At 44.0% G+C, this 18,368-nt stretch overlaps 1 pseudogene; it reads right to left on the bottom strand.

The window, feature by feature from the left end:
* Nucleotides 1–198: 198 nt before the first annotated feature.
* On the bottom strand, nucleotides 199–17,584 carry LOC132234465 (zinc finger protein ZPR1-like; annotated as a pseudogene).
* Between the last annotated feature and the right edge of the window lie 784 nt (nucleotides 17,585–18,368).

Raw genomic sequence — 18,368 nt, 5'->3', positions numbered from 1 at the left:
GGGCACATTGTGGACAGAGGGTGAAGACTTGTGGGAAAAAGTGATAGTGACATCCCTCATAGTTCACTTCCAGGTCTCCTCCCAAGCTAACTCACAACCTCCAAAATAAAGTCAAATAACCCAACAGGTGTGCACTTGCACCACACATTTTAAAAAGTGTGCCAGGATCTTTGATTCAGACCAGGTGCCCTCCCCACATGAGCAGGTGAGGAGGTCACTCCCACTTTTCCAATAGTAATAAATATGCTTGTGATCTGAGCAGCACAGGAGGTTGGCTGGGAAACTGTCCACTGCTACCGTGGGGCCAGGCCTTTCTCATAGCCTTCCATCTTGATGTCATTGAGCCCTAGCTCCTCATTTTTGTCAAACGTGCACTTCTAACGTCCCACCTTCATCTCTAGATCATTTTCAGATACATACACATTCTGCAAATAGCTGTTTATTGCTGGATCATTTATAATAAAGTGGGCCTTCATTTTACTCTATTCTCTGGTCCAACTTCTGGCTAAACTCCTGCAGTTTGTCCATCTGGCCAGGATTGGAACTGTCACCCAGTGTGAAAGTGTTCTTGATCACCGGGTCCCAGATGTCTTTCAGCAGCCCCTCCAGTGTTGTGAACTTGCCCCCAGAAACAGCCATTCCCAACTCAAATTCCAGTTCTGGGATTTCCACATTGCATGTCCCAGGCTTGAGCAGGTCTCTGGTCATATCTGAGGGATCTATGATATGGAGAGTGATCCTGGTGCTCAAGGGCTCTACTGCTCCTCCAGACTTTACCTCATTGGTTGGATGACCGCAGTACTGGCAGTTGGTAGCCATGATGATAACCTTCTTAAAGTGGGGGATTTGAACTAGCTTCATGTTGGTCTGAGCTGGAGCATTGCATTTTGTGTTGAACTGCAGTACTTCGTTTCTGAGATCTTCCTCTTGTGGCTTCTCTTCTGGTGCTTCTGCCTGGAGCTCCAGCATCTCCTTTTGATGCGGAGTCTGGTTATAATATGTGATCAGCAAGGCATCATCTTTCTGGGGAGCATGCGAGTTTTCCATCAAGCTGTTCCCTGAGGGGTCATCAATGAGCATGGTGAAAGGAGAGGCCACCTGCTTTAGCTCTTTCAGTTTGACAATGAACTCATCAAGTTTTTCAGCTACAGCTTCTTCATTTGCCTTTCATGTGGGCTGATCCTGTCCAGGCCAGAGATAGCACGGCTGATCAATCCTTCAACAGTGTTCAAAGCTCCCTTCTGGCTAAAGGCAGGAATTTCAAAATCTAACTCTGGAATCCTTGTGATGGCTGGCAATCAGTCTTCTCTACTTCTCGGTTCATGTCCTCCAACCCCCCTGACCATCAGAGTGTAGTGCACTCCCTGGCCCTGGATGCTGCCCAGTGACTGGACCTCCATGTTATTCCAGCTGCAGTGCTCGCAGGAAAAGGAGCTGCCGATCACTTCTCTGAAGAAGGGGATCGTGATGAACAGCATGCGCGTCACACCGTCCCATAGCTGTTCTTGCACAGTGACTCGATCTCCTTGGGCTGCTGGCCCTCGTCCTCAGCGCTGATGGGCTGGAAAAACAGGCCGCTGGGGCCGAAGTGGGCGAGGACACAGCTGTAGCCCCCACTTTTGTGAGTTTTACTTCTAGAAGCCACACCAGATTCTCACACTGAGGACAGGAGAAAAATCCCCTCCTGCTTCAGGCTGGGTGTGGGGAGGAAGTAGCTATTGTGAATACACCAGAGCATGTGTTCTAACAAGGCCTGCCCTCAGGAGAAATCATTCCATCAGATCCTGACCACCTGGGGGAGAGAAATGCCCATCCTGCTCCTTTATCTTTCTTGTACTACCTAAGGAGGGCTGAGGAGCATATGTAAAGGCCACAGCCCAGGCAACAGACTCACAAATATGGGGCATAATCAAATGCCCCATCCCTGTATCTCATCACCACATCACTGAAGGTCTGTTTACTGCAGTTCCTTTTATCCAACACATTTCTGGCTATCAAGAAAAAACTACAAGGCATTCCAAAAGACAAAAAGTAGTCTGCAGAGACAGAGCAAGCATCAGAATTAGACATGCAAGGATGCTGGAACTTAAAACAATTGTTGTTAATATCCAGCTCTAATGTATAAAGTAATGTATAATGTATAAAGCATGAAAAAACCCATAGGCAGTATAAGCAGAGACAGGAATTCTAAGAGAGAATCAGAAATGAATGCTAGAGATCAAAACACTGTAACAAAAATGAAGAGTGCTTTTGTTGGGCTCATTTAGTAGACTGGACATGGCATCGAACAATCAGTGAGCCTGAGGACATGTCAACAGAAACTTCCAAAATGGAAGAGCAAAGAGAAACAAGACTGAAACACACACACACACACACACACACACACACACACACACACACACACACACACCAGAACAGAATACCCAAGGATGAGACATCTACAAAAGGTGACATATAAGTGTAATTATTGGGAAGACCAGGAGGAGAAGCAAGGAAGCAAGACAGAAAGAACCAGAAGGACTATTTGAGGAAATAATGACTTAAAATTTCCCCCAAATTAATATCAGACAACAAATTACAGATCCAGAAACCTCAGAATAGAACAAGCAGGATAAATGCCAAAACAAAACCAAAAAACTATACCTAGGCATATTCAAACTTCAAAAACTCGAAGATAAAGAAAAAATCTTGGAAGGATCCAAAGGGGGGGGAAATCACCTTATTTGCCTGTAGACACTAAAATGATAGTAAAGAAATATTATGAACAACTCTATGCCCACAAATTTGATAGTCTGCAGTGGTCGCCAACCGGTGGTCCGCGGACCACTGGTGGTCCGTGAGGTCCAAAAGGTTGGCGACTGCTGATCTAGAGGAAATGTCCAATTTCTTGAAGTATAAAATCTGCTAAAACTCACATAAAAAGAAATAGACAATCTGAATAGGCCTATATCTGTTAATACATTGAATCAATAATTAATAACTCCCTCAAACAGAAAGCACCAGGCTAGGTGGATTTGTTGGTGAATTTTACCAAACATGTAATGAAGAATTCATATTAATTCTTTATAATCTCTTCCAGAAGATAGAAGGAGAGGGAATTCTTCCAAACTCATTCTATGAGGCCAGCATTTCTCTAATTCAAAACCAGACAAAGACATTACAAGAAAAGGAAACTACAGACCATAGATGCAAAAATGCTCAACAAAATATTAGCAAATCACCAATGTATAAAGTAATTACCCATAATGACCTAGTAGGTTTATCCCAGGTATGCAAGGCAAGTTCGGCATTCAAAAATCAATCAATAGTCGGGACGGCCCCAGTGAGGTTGAAACGGCCCCGGTGAGGTCGGGACGGCCCCGGTGAGGCCAAAACGGCCCCGGTGAGGTCGGGACGGCCCCGGTGAGGCCAAAACGGCCCCGGTGGGTCGAGACAGCCCCAGTGAGGTTGAAACAGCCCCGGTGAGGCCGAGATGGCCCCGGTGAGGTTGGGACGGCTCCAGTGAGGTTGGGACAGATAATGGGGACCAGTATAGACTGATGAACAGGGGTAGATTCAGAGGCAGAGCAGCATTGAACGTACTGTCAAACTACAGTGGGAAGCCTGGGGAGGGTTTGGGGGGGGCTTAAGAGGTCAACCGAAGGACTTATATGCATGCATATAAGAATAACCAATGGACACAAGACACTAGGGGGTAGGGGCCGGGGGAATGTCAATGGGGGGAAAAAAGGAGACATATGTAATACTCTTTGTAATACTTCAAGAAATAAAAATTATTTAAAAAATCAATATAACCCCACTTTATTAACAAATTAAGGAAGAAAAATTACATGATGACATCAATGTATGCAGAAAAAGCATTTGACAAAATCCAATGCCTGTGCATAATGACAACTCCCAGAAAACTAGGAACAGAGAGAACTTCTTCAACTTCATAAAGAAATCTACAAAAAGTCTGTCTAGATTCATACTTTAAAAAAACATTATTGTTTAACTCAGTTAAACTTTAAAGTATTACATAAGTCTCCTTTTCCCCCATTAACCTCTACCCAGCTGCCCCCTCCCCCAGCACATGCCCTCCCCTCCCTCCCCGACCCAGTCTGTGTCCATTGGTTATGCTCATATGCATGCATACAAGTCCTTTGGTTGATCTCTTACCCCCTCACCCCTCACCTTCCCTCATAGGTTGGACAGTCTGTTCAATGTTTCTATGACTGGTTCTATTTTTGTCATCACTTTATATTGTTCATTATATTCCACAAATGAGTGAGATCATGTGATATTTATCTTTCTCTGACTGGCTTATTTCGCTTAGCATGATGTACTCCAGTTCCATCCAGGTTGTTGCAAATGGTAAGAATTCCTTCCTTTTTATAGCAGCATAGTATTCCACTGTGTAGATGTACCACAGTTTTCTAATCCACTCATCTGCTGATGGGCACTTAGGCTGTTTCCAAATCTTAGCTATTGTAAATTGTGCTGCTATGAACATAGGGGTGCATATGTCCTTCCTGATTGGTGTTTCTAGTTTCTTGGGATATATTCCTAGAAGTGGGATTACTGGGTTAAATGGAAGTTCCATTCTTAATTTTTTGAGGAAACGCCGTAGTATTTTCCACAGTGCCTGCACCAGTCTGCGTTCCCGCCAGCAGTGCACGATGGTTCCTTTTTCTCCACATCCTTGCCAGCACTTGTCGTTGTTGATTTGTTGATGATAGCCATTCTGACAGGTGTGATATGGTACCTCTTTGTTGTTTTGATTTGCATTTCTTGGATGATTGTGACTTTAGCATGTTTTCATATATCTCTTGGCCTTCTGCATGTCCTCTTTTGAAAAGTGTCTATATAGGTCCTTTGCCCATTTTGTGATTGGATTGTTTATCTTCCTTTTGGTAAGTTATATGAGTTCCCTATAAATTTTGGAGATTAAACCCTTATCGCAGATAACATTGGCAAATATGTTCTCCCATGCAGTGGGGCTTCTTGTTGTTTTGTTGATGGTTTCTTTTGTTGTGCAGAAGCTTTTTATGTTGATGTAGTCCCATTTGTTTATTTTCTCCTTAGTCTCCATTGCCCTAGGAGCTGTGTCTGTGAAGATATTGCTACGACATATGTCTGCTATTTTACTGCCTATGGAGTCTTGTAGGATTTTTATGGTTTCCTGTCTTACATTTAAGTCCTTTGGCTATTTTGAGTTTGCTTTTGTGTATCTTGTAAGTTGGTGATCTAGTTTCATTTTTTTTTTTTGCATGTATCTGACCAAATTTCCCAGCACCATATATTGAAGAGACTCTCTTGAGTCCATTGTATGCTCTTGCCTCCTTTGTCAAATATTAATGGAGCATAATGGCTTGGGTCAATTTTTGGGTTCCTCTGTTCTGTTTCATTGGTCTATATATCTGTTCTTGTGCCAGTACCAGGCAGTATTGAGAACCGTGGCTTGGTAATATAGCTTGATACCTGGTATTGTGATCCCTCCCACTTTGTTCTTCTATCTCAGGATTGCTGTGGCTATTCGAGGTCTTTTTTTTTATTCCAGATGAATTTTTGGAGAGTTCGTTCTACATCTTTGAAATATGCCATTTGTATTTTAATGGGGATTGCACTGAATCTGTAGATTGCTTTGGGTAGTATGGACATTTTAATGATGTTGATTCTACCAATCCATGAACATGGTATGTTCTTCCACTTGTTTATGTCTTCCTTTATCTCTTTTTTCAATGTCCTGTAGTTTTCTGAGTACAGGTCTTTTACCTCCTTAATTAACTTTATTCCCAAGTATCTTAATTTTTTTTGTGCCATGATAAATGGGATTGTGGTTGTTTTTGTTTTTTGTTTTTGTTTTATTTTGTTTCTCTATCTATGAGCTCATTATTGGTGTATTCAAAGGCCATAGATTTCTGGGTGTTAATTTTGTATCCTGATACATTGCCAAATTCATTTATTAAGTCTAGTAGGTTTTTAATGGGGCCTTTGAGGTTTTCTATGTATAGTATCATGTCATCTGCGAATAAGGACTGTTTTACTTCTTCTTTTCCAATTTGGATGCCTTTTATTTCTTCTACTTGTCTGATCACTATGGCTAGCACTTCTAGTACTATATTGAACAGGAGTGATGAAAGTGGGCATCCCTGTCTTGTTCCTGTTCTTAGGGGAAAAGAGTTTAGTTTTTGCCCATTGAGTATGATTTTGGCTATACGTTTGTCATATAAAGTTTTTATTATGTTGAGGTATGATCCCTCTCTTCCCACTTTGCTGAGAGTTTTTATCAAGAAAGGGTGTTGGATTTTGTCAAATGCTTTTTCTGCATCTCTTAATATGATTATGTGACTTATGTCTCTCCGTTTGTTTATGTGACGTATCACATGTATTGATTTGCAGATATTGTACCATCCTCGCATCCCCAGAATAAATCCCACTTGGTCATGGTGTATGATCTTTCTAATGTAATACCGAATTCGATTTTCTAGAATTTTGTTGAGGATTTTAGCATTTATGTTCATCTAGGAGAGGGGTGGGCAACCCCTGGCACGCGTGCCAAACATGGCACACCAGTCTTTTGCTGGCACCCATTTTGTTGCAATAGAGTTGTTCATAGTAATTTCATAATTGTTTGTATTTCTGTGGGATCAGTTGTTACTTCACCTCCTTCATTTCTGATTTTGTTTATTTGGGTCCTCTCTTTACTTCTTGGTGAGCCTGGCTAGAGGTTCATCAATCTTGTTATTCCTTTCAAAGAACCAGCTCTTGGTTTTGTTGATCTTTTGTATTGGTGTTTTTGGTCTGGATGTCGTTTATCTCCGCTCTGATCTTTATTATTTCCTTCCTTCTGCTTACACTGGGCTTTTCTTTTTACTCTCTTTCTAACTCTTTGAATTGTAGGGTTAGATAATTTATTACCATTTTTCTTGTTTTTTGAGGTAGCCTGTAGAGCCATGAACTTCCCTCTTAAGACTGCTTTCACTGTGTCCCATAGATTTTGTATTGTTGTGTTTTCATTGTCATTTGTTGCCATGATGCTTTTTATTTCTTCTTTGATCTCTGAGGTAACCCAATCGTTGTTCAATAACATGCTATTTAACCTCCAGGTGTTTGATTTTTTAAAATTGTTTTTATTGTAGTTGATTTCTAGTTTTATGCCGTTGTGATCTGAGAAGATGCTTGATACGATTTTTATCTTCTTAAATTTGAAGAGACTTTGCCTGTGTCCCAATATGTGGTCTGTCTTTGAAAATGACTCATGTGCACATGAGAATAATGTATATTCTGTGGCTTTGGGTGAAATGTTCTGAAGATATCAATTAATTCCATGTGATCTAGTAAGTCATTTAGGATTGATATTTCTTTGCTGATTTTTTGTTTAGAGGATTTGTCCAGTGGTGTTAATGGGGTATTAAAGTCTCCTACTATGACCTGATTGCTGTCAATCTCTACCTTGATATCATCCAGAATTTTTTTTTTATGTACTTAGGTGCTTCTGTATTGGATGAATATATGTTTACCAGGGTTATATCTTCTTGTTGTATTGATCCCTTTAGTATTATGAAGTGGCCTTCCTTATCTCTTGTTATGACCTTCACTTTGAGGTCTAATTTTTCATATAAATAAGTATTGCTACCCCAGCTTTTTTTCATTTCCATTCGCCTGAAAAACCTTTTTCCATCCCTTCACCATCAGTCTGTGCGAGGCCTTTGTTCTGAGGTGGGTTTCTTGTAGACAGCAGATGTATGGGTCATGTTTCCTTGTCCACTTACCTACCCAATGTCTTTTGATTGGGGCATTTAATCCATTTACATTTAAAGTTATTATTGATACGTACTTGTTTGCCACCATTTTCATTCTTTATGCCTGTGTTCCTTCTTCCCTTCCTATTTCTTCTTTTTATAGCAGACCCTTTCGCATTTATTGCATTGCTGATTTGGTGGTAATAAACTCCCTTAGTCCTTTTTATCTGTGAAGTTCCTGATTTTACCCTCAATTTTTATTGATAGCCTTGTGGGTACAATATTCTTGGAATCAGACCCTTGCTTTGCATGACTTTGTATATTTCATTCCATTCCCTTCTGGCCTGATGTGTTTCTGTTGAGAAATCAGTTGATAGTCTGATGGGAGATCCTTTGTACCTAAATTTCTGTCTCTCTCTGGCAGCCTTTAAGATTCTTACTTTGTCATTGGTGTTTGCCAATTTAATTATAATGTGTCTTGGTGTCGGTCTTTTGGGATTTATCTTATTTGGGACTCTGTGAGCTTCTTGTACTTGTGTGAATTTTTTCTTCCCTATATCAGGAAAGGTTTCTGTCAATACTTTTTCAAACAAGTTTTCTATTCCTTGCTCAATTTCCTCTCCTTCTCTCACTCCTATTATGTGGATGTTGTTTCGTTTCGTGTTGTCCCAAAGTTCCCTTAGGCTCCCCTCAGGTTTTTTAAGTTTATTTTTCTAGATGCTGCTCTGGTTGGGTATTTTTTCTTACCTTGTCTTCTAGTTCACTTATGTGGTCCTCTGCTTCTTCTAGTCTACTGCTGATGCTTTCTATTGAGTTCTTTATTGTAGTGATATCATTTTTCATTTCTTCTTGGTTCTTTTTCATTTCCTCTTGGTTCTTACATTGGTGAATTTGTCTTCCATCCTTTTCAGTGACCTTATGACCATTGCTCTGAATTCTTTCTCTGTCATATTGCTTGCTTCAATTTCATTTACTTTCTTTTCTGGTGATTCCTCCTTTTCTTTCATATGCAGGCTGTTTCTTTGTCTCCCCATGATTGCTCTCTCAGTGTGTCTGGTTATGTAGCTCTCTCCTGTGTCGACTTAAAGGCACAAAATACAACACAACAAGACACAACGTACAGGGCACCAAACACAAATGTGTTCACAATACTAATAATCCCAAATAAAGGTGACCATCAGAGAAAAGAGAAGTAGGGAAAAGAAAGGAGTGCAAAAATGATATTGAGAAAAGGAAAAAATGTAAGAGAGAGAATAAAGTGAAGAAAAAAGAAGGGAAAAAGATATGTATATGGGGAGAAAACTCCAATAAAACAACAACTAATCCAAAAAATGCAAACAACAGACACCCAAACAACAAACACCCAGATGAATCTGAGAAGGCAGAGCTTATTTCCAGAAGGTATGGTCAAGGAATTGAATGAATGGGGAAATAGCCACAATTCAGTATAGAGGACGTAGAAAGAGAATGAGAGTGTAAGAAGAAAAGTAAAAAACAAAATACAATAAAATAAAAAAATATATAAAAGAAACTATGTATAAAAATATATATAAAAGAATATATATATATATATATATATATATATATATAATTTTCCCCTTCCTTTAATCTGTCTATGTATGTATTCATTTACTATTAGAAAACAATAGGTCTGAGGTGGTGATTGAAATTAATTCCGCTATTAGTAGAAGAAGAGAACAAGTGAGGAGAGGAAAAACTGAAGTAAAAAACAAACAAACTAACTAACCAACCATTAAAGAAACAACACCAACAAGACAGAAAGAAAGAAAAAGAAAAATAAAGAGGAAGAAAAATATTTTTGGATAGTGAAGAAAGAGAAGAGAGAAGTGTACATGGACTTGGAGCAGGGGAGAGGAAATTAGATATATGAATAAAATCAATTTTTAACAGGGAGAAAAAAGAAAGGATAGAGAAAAACTAAAGCAGGAACAGGGTAAGAGAAACAGGGTGATAAAGGGGAAAAGTGAGGAAGAGAGTGTTGGCATAAAGAAAAAATTCAGATAGAGTAAAATAATGCTAAAAAATAAAAATGAAATGTAGAACACGAATACTAAAATAAAATAAAATAAAACTTTAAAAAGGTAAAGTAATAGTAGTAATAATAATAATTAAAAATAAAAATATAATATAAAAATAAAATTAAGTGAGAAAAACATTTTGGTTTCTTAAGTAAAAGATAAAAAATAAAAAAGTGAAGTAGTAAGGTCGTTTACTTCCTCTACTGTTCTGCTTGGCACATCTATTTCCTATCAGGTAGTCAGCACAGTATTGAGGTTCCCTTCGATCAACCGTTCCTCTGTGTCATAAGCCACAACCCTGTTTTCAAGCAGGCGGGATCTCTCTGCTCCCTTTGTTTCTCAGCCTGCCTTTAGTTGTATTTACACAAGAGTCAATTTCTGATACAACCCCTGGGTGGCAGTGTTTCTGTGTTAATAGCCAGGGCTAAAAGGCCCCTCTACCCAGTGTTTAGATTTTTCTTTCTCTGCTGCACTTAATATTTGGTTGGAGGGACGGACTGCCCTAGAACTGGTTTCCTGCTCATCTCTCCTTATTCTGATCCCCAGTTTCCATAAAAACAACTTTCCCCTGCAGTCTCGGTGAGTATTTTTAATTGGAAGATCCTATGTACTGGACTTAGCAAGCAAAATCAAGGAATTAAAAAGGAAAAAAGCCATAGGAAGTGCACCAACTCCCCTGGCACTGTGCAGCTGGTATAGAAATTCAGGCTGCCTTTCTGGGCCCAGCCCAGCTGTGGACTAATATCTAGAGTCCCCTTCTGCCAGCAGCCCTGTGGACCCCCTTCCACATTTGAGAGCTACACTGACCCCAACGGCTGGCCGCGGATTTTGTAGAGCGCAGTCTTCCTCTGAGACTAGTCCCCGCTGGGCGCATTTCTCCCTCCAGCCTGGATCCCAGATCTTACCTTTCTCTAGGTGATATCTGACCTTTCCATCCACCGGTTGCCTCACCAGCTATGTTTAATTTGCCAATTCCAGGTGGGTGTTGTTTGATTCAGCTGTTCCTTCTATTTGCTCTGTGAGAAGGCGCAGGGCCTGTCTGCATATTCAGTCCCCTGGACAGACTTTCTTGGTGCCTGCAGTCGGGGAGGCTGGAGTCCTGGTGTTCGTGGGTTCGCAGCTGAGGCAGCTGGTCCCTGGACATTGTGGTTGTAGGGTTTCGGGAGGTATCTGAGGTCTCCCCGGTTGAAGGTAAGGCTGGGCTTTTGATCACAGCTGGTCTCCCCTTTAAGATGGCATGATCTCTATGGCAGAGCCGGCGCTCTGGGAGAGATTTCAGCAGCAGTAGAGGCTGCCCATCCAGGGGAGCCTGGTCCGCCAGTCCACAGCAGTCCTGTGGAATATAGCTGTCCTTCTCTCACAAATACACGTCCACACACTCTCCTTCCGTTCTCTCACTCACACACTATCTTGCAGCCTTCCATCCCATTGGCAGCCATCTTGGATCCCCCAAAGACTCAATATTATCTGTTTTTCTCAACTTGATCTATAGATTGAATGCAATCCCCGTCAAAATCCCAGAAAGTTTTCCTGTGGATACCAACAAAGTGATTCTAAAGTTTATATGAAGAGGCAAAAGAAGCAGAATAGGCAACTCAATATTGAACAAGAAGAACAGAGTTGGAGAACTGACACTACTGCAGAGCTATAGTAATAAATACAGTGTGGTACTGGTGAAAGAATAGACAAATAGGTCAATGAACAGAATAGAAAGCCAGAAATAGACCCGCATAAATATAGTCAACTGATCTTTGACAAAGTGGCAAAGGCAATACAATGGAGTAAAGATAGTCTTTTCAAAAAATGGTGCTAAAACAACTGTACATCCACATGTAAATGAATGAATGAATGAATGAATCCCTAGCTGTTTTGGCTTAGTGGATAGAGTGTCAGCCTGTGGACTGTGGGGTCATGGGTTTGATTCTGGTCAAGGGCATGTACCTCAGTTGCAGGCTTGATTCCCAGCCCTGGTCGGGGCACATGCAGGAGGCAACCAGTGGATGTGTCTCTCTCACATAGATGTTTCTATCTCTCTGTCTCTCCCTTTCTCTTCCACTGTCTCTAAACATCAATGAAAAATATCCTCAGGTGAGGGCTAACAAAAATAAATAAATAAATAAATAAATAAATAAATAAATAATCTAGGCACAACCCTTCACAAAAATTAACTCAAAATGGATCATAGGCCTAAATGTAAAACACAGAACTATAAAACTCTGGTGTGGTAATGACTTTTTAGATAGAACACTAAAGGCACAAACTGAACTAAATTAAAATTTAAATGTTCTGCACTCCAAAAGATACTGTTAAGAGAATGAGAAGACAAGCCACAGACTGGGAGAAAATATTTGCAAATGACACATCAGATAAAGGACTGTTATCCAAAGGACTGAATGGATAAATAAATCGTGCTACATTCATACGATGGAATATTATATAGTTCTAAAAAGAAATTGGCTGTTGAGCCATGAAAAGACATGGAGGAACCTTAATGCATATTAATAAGTGAAAGAAGCCAATCTGAAAAGGCCACATATCGTATTCCAACTGTATGACAGTCTGGAAAAGGCAAAACTATGGAGACAGTGGAAGAATCAGTGGTTGCCAGGGGCTGGGGGCAAAGAGGATGAATTGGTGGAGCACAGAGGATTCTCAGGGTAGTGAAACTACTCTGTGTGATACTGTAATGGTGGATGCATTTGTCTCAAACCCATAGAACGTACAACATCAAGAGTGGACCTAATGTAAACTATGGACTTTGGGTGATAATGATGTGTCAGTGTGGGCTCACCTACTGTAACAAATGTAACTCTTCCATGTGGAATGGTGACAGTGGTAGATGCTTCTTGTATGTGGGGACAGGAGTACATGGGAAGTCTCTGTACCTTCCATTCAATTTTGCTGTGAACCTAAAACTGCTCTTTAAAAAAAAGTGTACTTAAAATTAATGAGGGAAGGAAAGGATGGAGGTAAAAGAAGGATATCCAAGCCCAGCAGGCAGATTCCATTAGGTCTCAAGATCTGAGTAGAATCCCTGTGGCCCAAGGCCTTACCTTCTGCACCCATGACTCCCCTCTTGGAATCACTCCATTTTCTTGAAGTGTAGAACATATTTGCAGCTCAGTAGCGCTCTTTGCCTATTTCCTGCCTGTAGAATGTTGGCAGTCCAACCACCGCCCTTTTTCACTTTCTCCCTTTCAGTCTAAACATGAGTTTTCTGCTGATACAACATTCTCAAATACCTGTGTGTCTCCCGTGTTCGTCATGGGGATGCACACCATCAGAGAAGAGGGTCCTCCACAGATCTTTCCTGGGCAAGCCCATCCCATTCCCGGCTTCTGCCGAGATGGTTGAGCGCAAACACAAGTCACACACTTAATTTCTCCAGCCACGTTGTTGGCTTTTTGTGCAATGCACACTTTCCCAAACACAATCTCCTAATTTGAGCATCTTTTGCTATTTGGACATACTGAGAATTTCCCCCATCAGGTGCTGGTTCATTTTTGCTTGACAATTTCTTCCTCAATTTATCTCTTTCCTCTCACATTTTACTATACACAAGGAGAAATCAGGCTGCATTTTCAACATTTTGCTTAGAAATCTTCTCAGATTTATTATTTACAAGTTCTGCTTTTCACTTTTCACCCAAGTTCTCTCCACTTTATAACCAGTTCCCTCCAGTCTGCAGTGCCGTGTCCCTCCCTCCCTTCTGCGCACTCACTGGCAGTGTCGCCAATGTCCGTATTTCTACCAACAGTCTATTCAAGCCAGTCCAGGCCTTTTCCATCCTCTGTCTCAAAAATTTCAAGCCATTGCTGAATTCCAAAGCACTTCTACATTTTCAGGTATTTGCTGCATCCAGGTGACAGGATTTGTATTTGTTTCCTGGGGCTGCTATAACAGAGTTTCACAAACTGGGAGGCTTGAAAAAAACAGAAATTTATTCCCCCACAATTCTGGAGGCTGGAATTCTGAAATTAGGGAGGGTGTTGGCCTGGCTGCGTCCTCATCTGGCCCTCATCTGGCCTGGTCTGGGCTCTTCCGAGCTCGTCCTGGTTGTTGGCAGGTTTTAGCTCCTGTGGCAGTGGGATCCAGATCCCCATTTCCTCTTGGCCTTCAGCTGGGCTGCACTGAGCTCCCAGAGGTCACACACATTCCTCAGCCTGTGGCCCCTCTGTCTTCACACCACAGCAGCAGTAACATCCTTCTCACACTGTGACTCCTGGACTTCCTTCTGCAATCAGCCAGAGAAAACTCTGATTTTTAAAGGGCCCTGCTATCAGGTCAGGCCCACCGGGGGAGTGATCGTCCGCCCCACTGATCAGGGACCATGACTCCATCTGCAGAAGCTGATGGCAGCACCTAATTAACATTTGATTGGATAACTGGGAGAAGTTGTGTGCACCAGACAAGAATGTCAGGGCCTCTTAAGATCTGCTCCTCTCTGTTCCACCCAAGGACAGCCAGGGTCCACCCTCACTCCTCCCTTACCCACAGGGAATAGATGCTTGAGCCTTGATGCTGGCTCTCCTCTCCATCTGTAGGGCCTCAGAAAGTTACATCCTGCCTCTGAACATCCATTTCTGCAGCTGCAGTGTGGGGATCCTGAAGACCCAGCGTTACAATCAGGCAGAACCCCTGGCCCAGACTGCACCGCCTCTGCTATCATCGGTGTCCTCCTGTGGCTCCAGGAGTGACGCCGCTCCTGTTCCAGGAGTCCCTTAGTTCTGTGGTCCTGGGAATCCCCTTACTCTCTCTCATACACTTGAAGAGACAGAAGGAACAGATGAAGCCCATCGTGAGGGCTGTGGCCGTGGGGATGAGACCATCCTTGCTTTCTGCCTGGTGGGTGAGGTGACTGTGGGTTGGAGGCGGGCGGACAAGCAGAAAGGTGACGGTTCGGAGCAGGGTCCTGGGGAGAGGAGGATGAATGGTCCAAGGTCCCTTCTGCAATCAGCTGTCCTGTGGAAGACCCCACGCCTGGCCTGACTCTGACCTGTCTCTTATTTCAGAAAGAGGGCTGGGCACTCTGCATTTGTGTGGCCAAAGTCACAGTGTGCGGGACATGACTAAATGGCAGACTCTCATCAAAAGCAGATGTTTATCTCCAGATGCCATCCCATCGAGTGCATAGCCTGAACAAATAAACAAATTACTCTGCAATTTCAGAAGAAAGCATTCCTGTCAGGAATGGCTTTCTGTGAATTTCAAAGGAGAAGGTTCCAAAACAGAAATCTGCTTAGATTGGAAATGATACCCCCTTCAACTCAATTATTTCCTTATGTTCAGAGTCTGATAGAATGAGGTGCAGACTGAGGCCCTGCTGCCCACATGGTGCTGAAAAGACTGGATAGATTCTGTGCAGCAGGAAGTATTTCACTCATTCGCTTGCTGAGCACACTCACCTGCAAGTGTGAGCACGTCTATGCCCTGCTCTCTGACCAATCCCCAGGGGGTAAGAGCCAGCTGATGACCACAGTGGGGCAGAGGGATGGAGTGGCCTACCCCAGGGATTTGGACCCGGGCAGAGGGAGGGCATCCAGGCAAAGGCGGTAGGGGACAGAGGGGAGTGCAGAGCTTGGTGCTATTTCACTGCAGCTGGAACCCAGAGTGTGTGGAAGAGGGAGGGGTGGATGCTGAGCCATGTTTATGAGGCAGGTCTTCAGTAAGCATGGGCGAGGGGAGCAAAGGACCCACACCTTCCAAGTGCCAAGCCTCGGCAGGGAGACCGGTGGAGCCCCGACGAATGAGCTGGAAACAGCAACTTAGGAGGTGACAGTGGTACCTGCCCACACAGTAGGGTCCTCCACAAACATGTCTGCAGACAGGCTGCCCACAGCCTAGGAGGGCATCAGGAGGCTCCTGGCCCCTTGCCGAGGATGCCAACTTCCGACCAGATCTATGGCCTGCTTGATCCCTAACCTCTGGCTCCTTGGGCTTTGGCCACCAGGATTTGCATAGGAGACTAACCAGGAACCCTGCCTAGGGCTGGCCTTTTCCCTCCTGACTCCAGAGCTATGTTTGGTTAGGGAACACATGCCTGGCACGGTCCACAGGAACAGTGGGGACAGCAGTGTGAGGGGACAGAGGGAGGGTCAGTCTGGTTCCCTGGCGAAGGGGCCAGTGGGAGAGTGTTCTGAACTTTCCCAAGCCCGCACATCTTTTCCCTGAGGGAGAAGCCGCGGGAGGGATATGAGGAGAGACCCTTGGTTTACTCCCCATCACCTACAGACAGGGAATGAGGGAGTGAGCCCCAGGCCCCACCGCACCCCTGCAGAGGCGAGAGCAGAAAACGGGCTCAGAGCGGCCCTCTGGGCAGCGCAGATCTGCTCAGCAGGGCAGGCCTTTCTTCTCAACTCCAGTCCTGTATTTCTGGGTCGTCACTGAAAGAGGCCAAACAAGTTTCAAAAAGCTGAAGAAAGTCTAAATTAAAAAGGAGGAAAAGTCACTGATACAGAATCTTCAAATGACAAGGCTCTACTATGATTAATAAATACATTATGGACTAATTAATGGTTTGTGCTCCGTTCCTCTCACAAAGGATCATGCTGGCTTATAATGAAACATCTACGCAACACTGAAAACTGGATTAGGGCTTAGGGAGCTCTCACCCTCTTGTTGAGGAGATAGACCAGGAAAGGGGGCAGAGACACCTGGGGGAGTCTCTCCGGAGTCCCTGGGTGGAGGCCACATGAGCGGGTGTGTGATGGCCCTGGAGGGATGTGAGCCACTGCAGTGGTCCCAGAGAAGCAGGCTCTCTCCAGAAGCCTCATCCCCCTGAGCTGCCAGGGCTGATCTTTGAGGGGGGGGTTGGGGCAAGTGCCCCACACTCTTGTCCTGGAAGCTGCCAGTTGCCTCTGTAATCCGCAAATGTTGGAACTGAACATCTATTAGATTAGGGAGGACTCCAGGGCCTTGTAAGTGCTGGTGCTCCTGGCTGATTTTTATTTTTTTGTAAGCAGAAATGCAAACAGCCATGTTAAGCCTTGTTTTCCTTCTCTCTTCCTTCTGAGCTTCTGGATCAGCATCGTTAAAATGTGCCCTGATATTGCAAGGCAAGTTTAAAAAACACACCACTGAATTTACTGTCCGACCACAGAAATAAACTGCTGAGATTGATGAAGACGTGACCTCCTCCCTGCCACCTCCATGAATGGGCCAGTGTCAACACACAGACAGGGCTGAATGCATCAATGGACTGATCTGAAATTACACAAACACTAGGGCCCCTGCAGACCCACATGAAGACAGGCAGACACATGAAAACTTGAAACACATGGAAATTCACAGACCCACCCGGAAGGAAACACAAAGATGCACAGAAGAATGGAGGCCCACATGAAAATAGGTAGGCTCATGGGGACATGCAGACACGTGCAGATAGGCACACACAGCATATACTCAGTGCACCTTGTTCTGAAAGATCTTAGAACAGCTCATAAAGGACACAGAATTTCTCTGAAAATAGATTAGTTACAAGAAAGAAAATGGGAGAAAGGACAGTGATGTCACATAGAGCTGGGAATGAAAGCAGAGACACAGCGATGACAATGTGGTGATAGCCAGGGTTCCTGAGTCAGTCCTCATGCACCTGAGCTGATGGGTATAACTGTTCCACATGTCACAGGTGAGGATCTGCAGGCCCGGGAGCCTGTTCTGCATCTTTTGATGCTGTCCCCAGGTGAAGTGCAGAACCTTCCGGCAGGAGCTGCTCTCAGCGATGTTGATGACCAGCACCAGGCATACCTGGCACACGTTGGTGCCTATTAGTGACAGGACAGGTCTTCCACCTGAGGTTGCTGTGTTGTCAGTGTCCTCCATGCTCCAGATGAATGCGGTGGCTTTGGAATTGAAAAGGGCCATTGCTGGGTCGTGAGGGGCTGTCTTCTCAGGCTGAGTGTTGTTTGGGGATCAGAGAGGGTACTCTGAGGACAGGCTGGAGACAGGTTTGGACACACCCTTATGTCACCATCTCTCTGTCCTTTGTTGAGACAGAGGTAAGGTGGACGTCAGTTGTGCAGCCATATGGCCACAAGCATTTCCCTCTCTCTCCAGGCCCTTCCCATCTTTAGCCATCTGGGTGGGAGGGAGCACCCTGGTGGGAGGGAGCAGCCTGGGTGGGAGGGAGCAGCCTGGTGGGAGGGAGCAGCCTGGGTGGGAGGGAGCAGCCTGGTGGGAGGGAGCAGTCTGGTGAGAGGGAGCAGCCTGGGAGAGAGGGAGCAGCCTAGGAGAGAAGGAGCAGCTGGGTGAGGTATAACAGCTGTGTGAGTTGAGCAGCCATGTGAGAGGGAGCCTCCCCAGATGTCTATGGAGCATTGATGAAGCTGAGACATGCTGGAGCTGGCTGAGAGGTCCTTTTTCTAGAGGACATGCTGGAGCTTCCTGGATAGAGGTGGCAGCAAGGCCAGTCCTGGAGAGGGAGGGAAGCTGTGGCCATGTGGCTACACAGCTGGAACCATCTCTTGGCTGCACACCCTTTCTCAGTCCCAACAAAAGGCAGGAGGCCACTGTGAATCCTGTTTCTCTTGGTGAAATGTAGACTCAGGCCCCTAGATGCCGAGGGGCACTATGGGCCCCACAGGGTGGAATGGCAGGAGAGGGTTTC

The sequence above is a fragment of the Myotis daubentonii genome, chromosome 5 (assembly GCF_963259705.1).
Source record: "Myotis daubentonii chromosome 5, mMyoDau2.1, whole genome shotgun sequence".
In the NCBI taxonomy this organism is placed as follows: Eukaryota; Metazoa; Chordata; class Mammalia; order Chiroptera; family Vespertilionidae; genus Myotis; species Myotis daubentonii.
The sequence above is the reverse complement of the archived record's forward strand: the minus strand, read 5'-3'. Positions and strand labels throughout refer to the sequence as shown.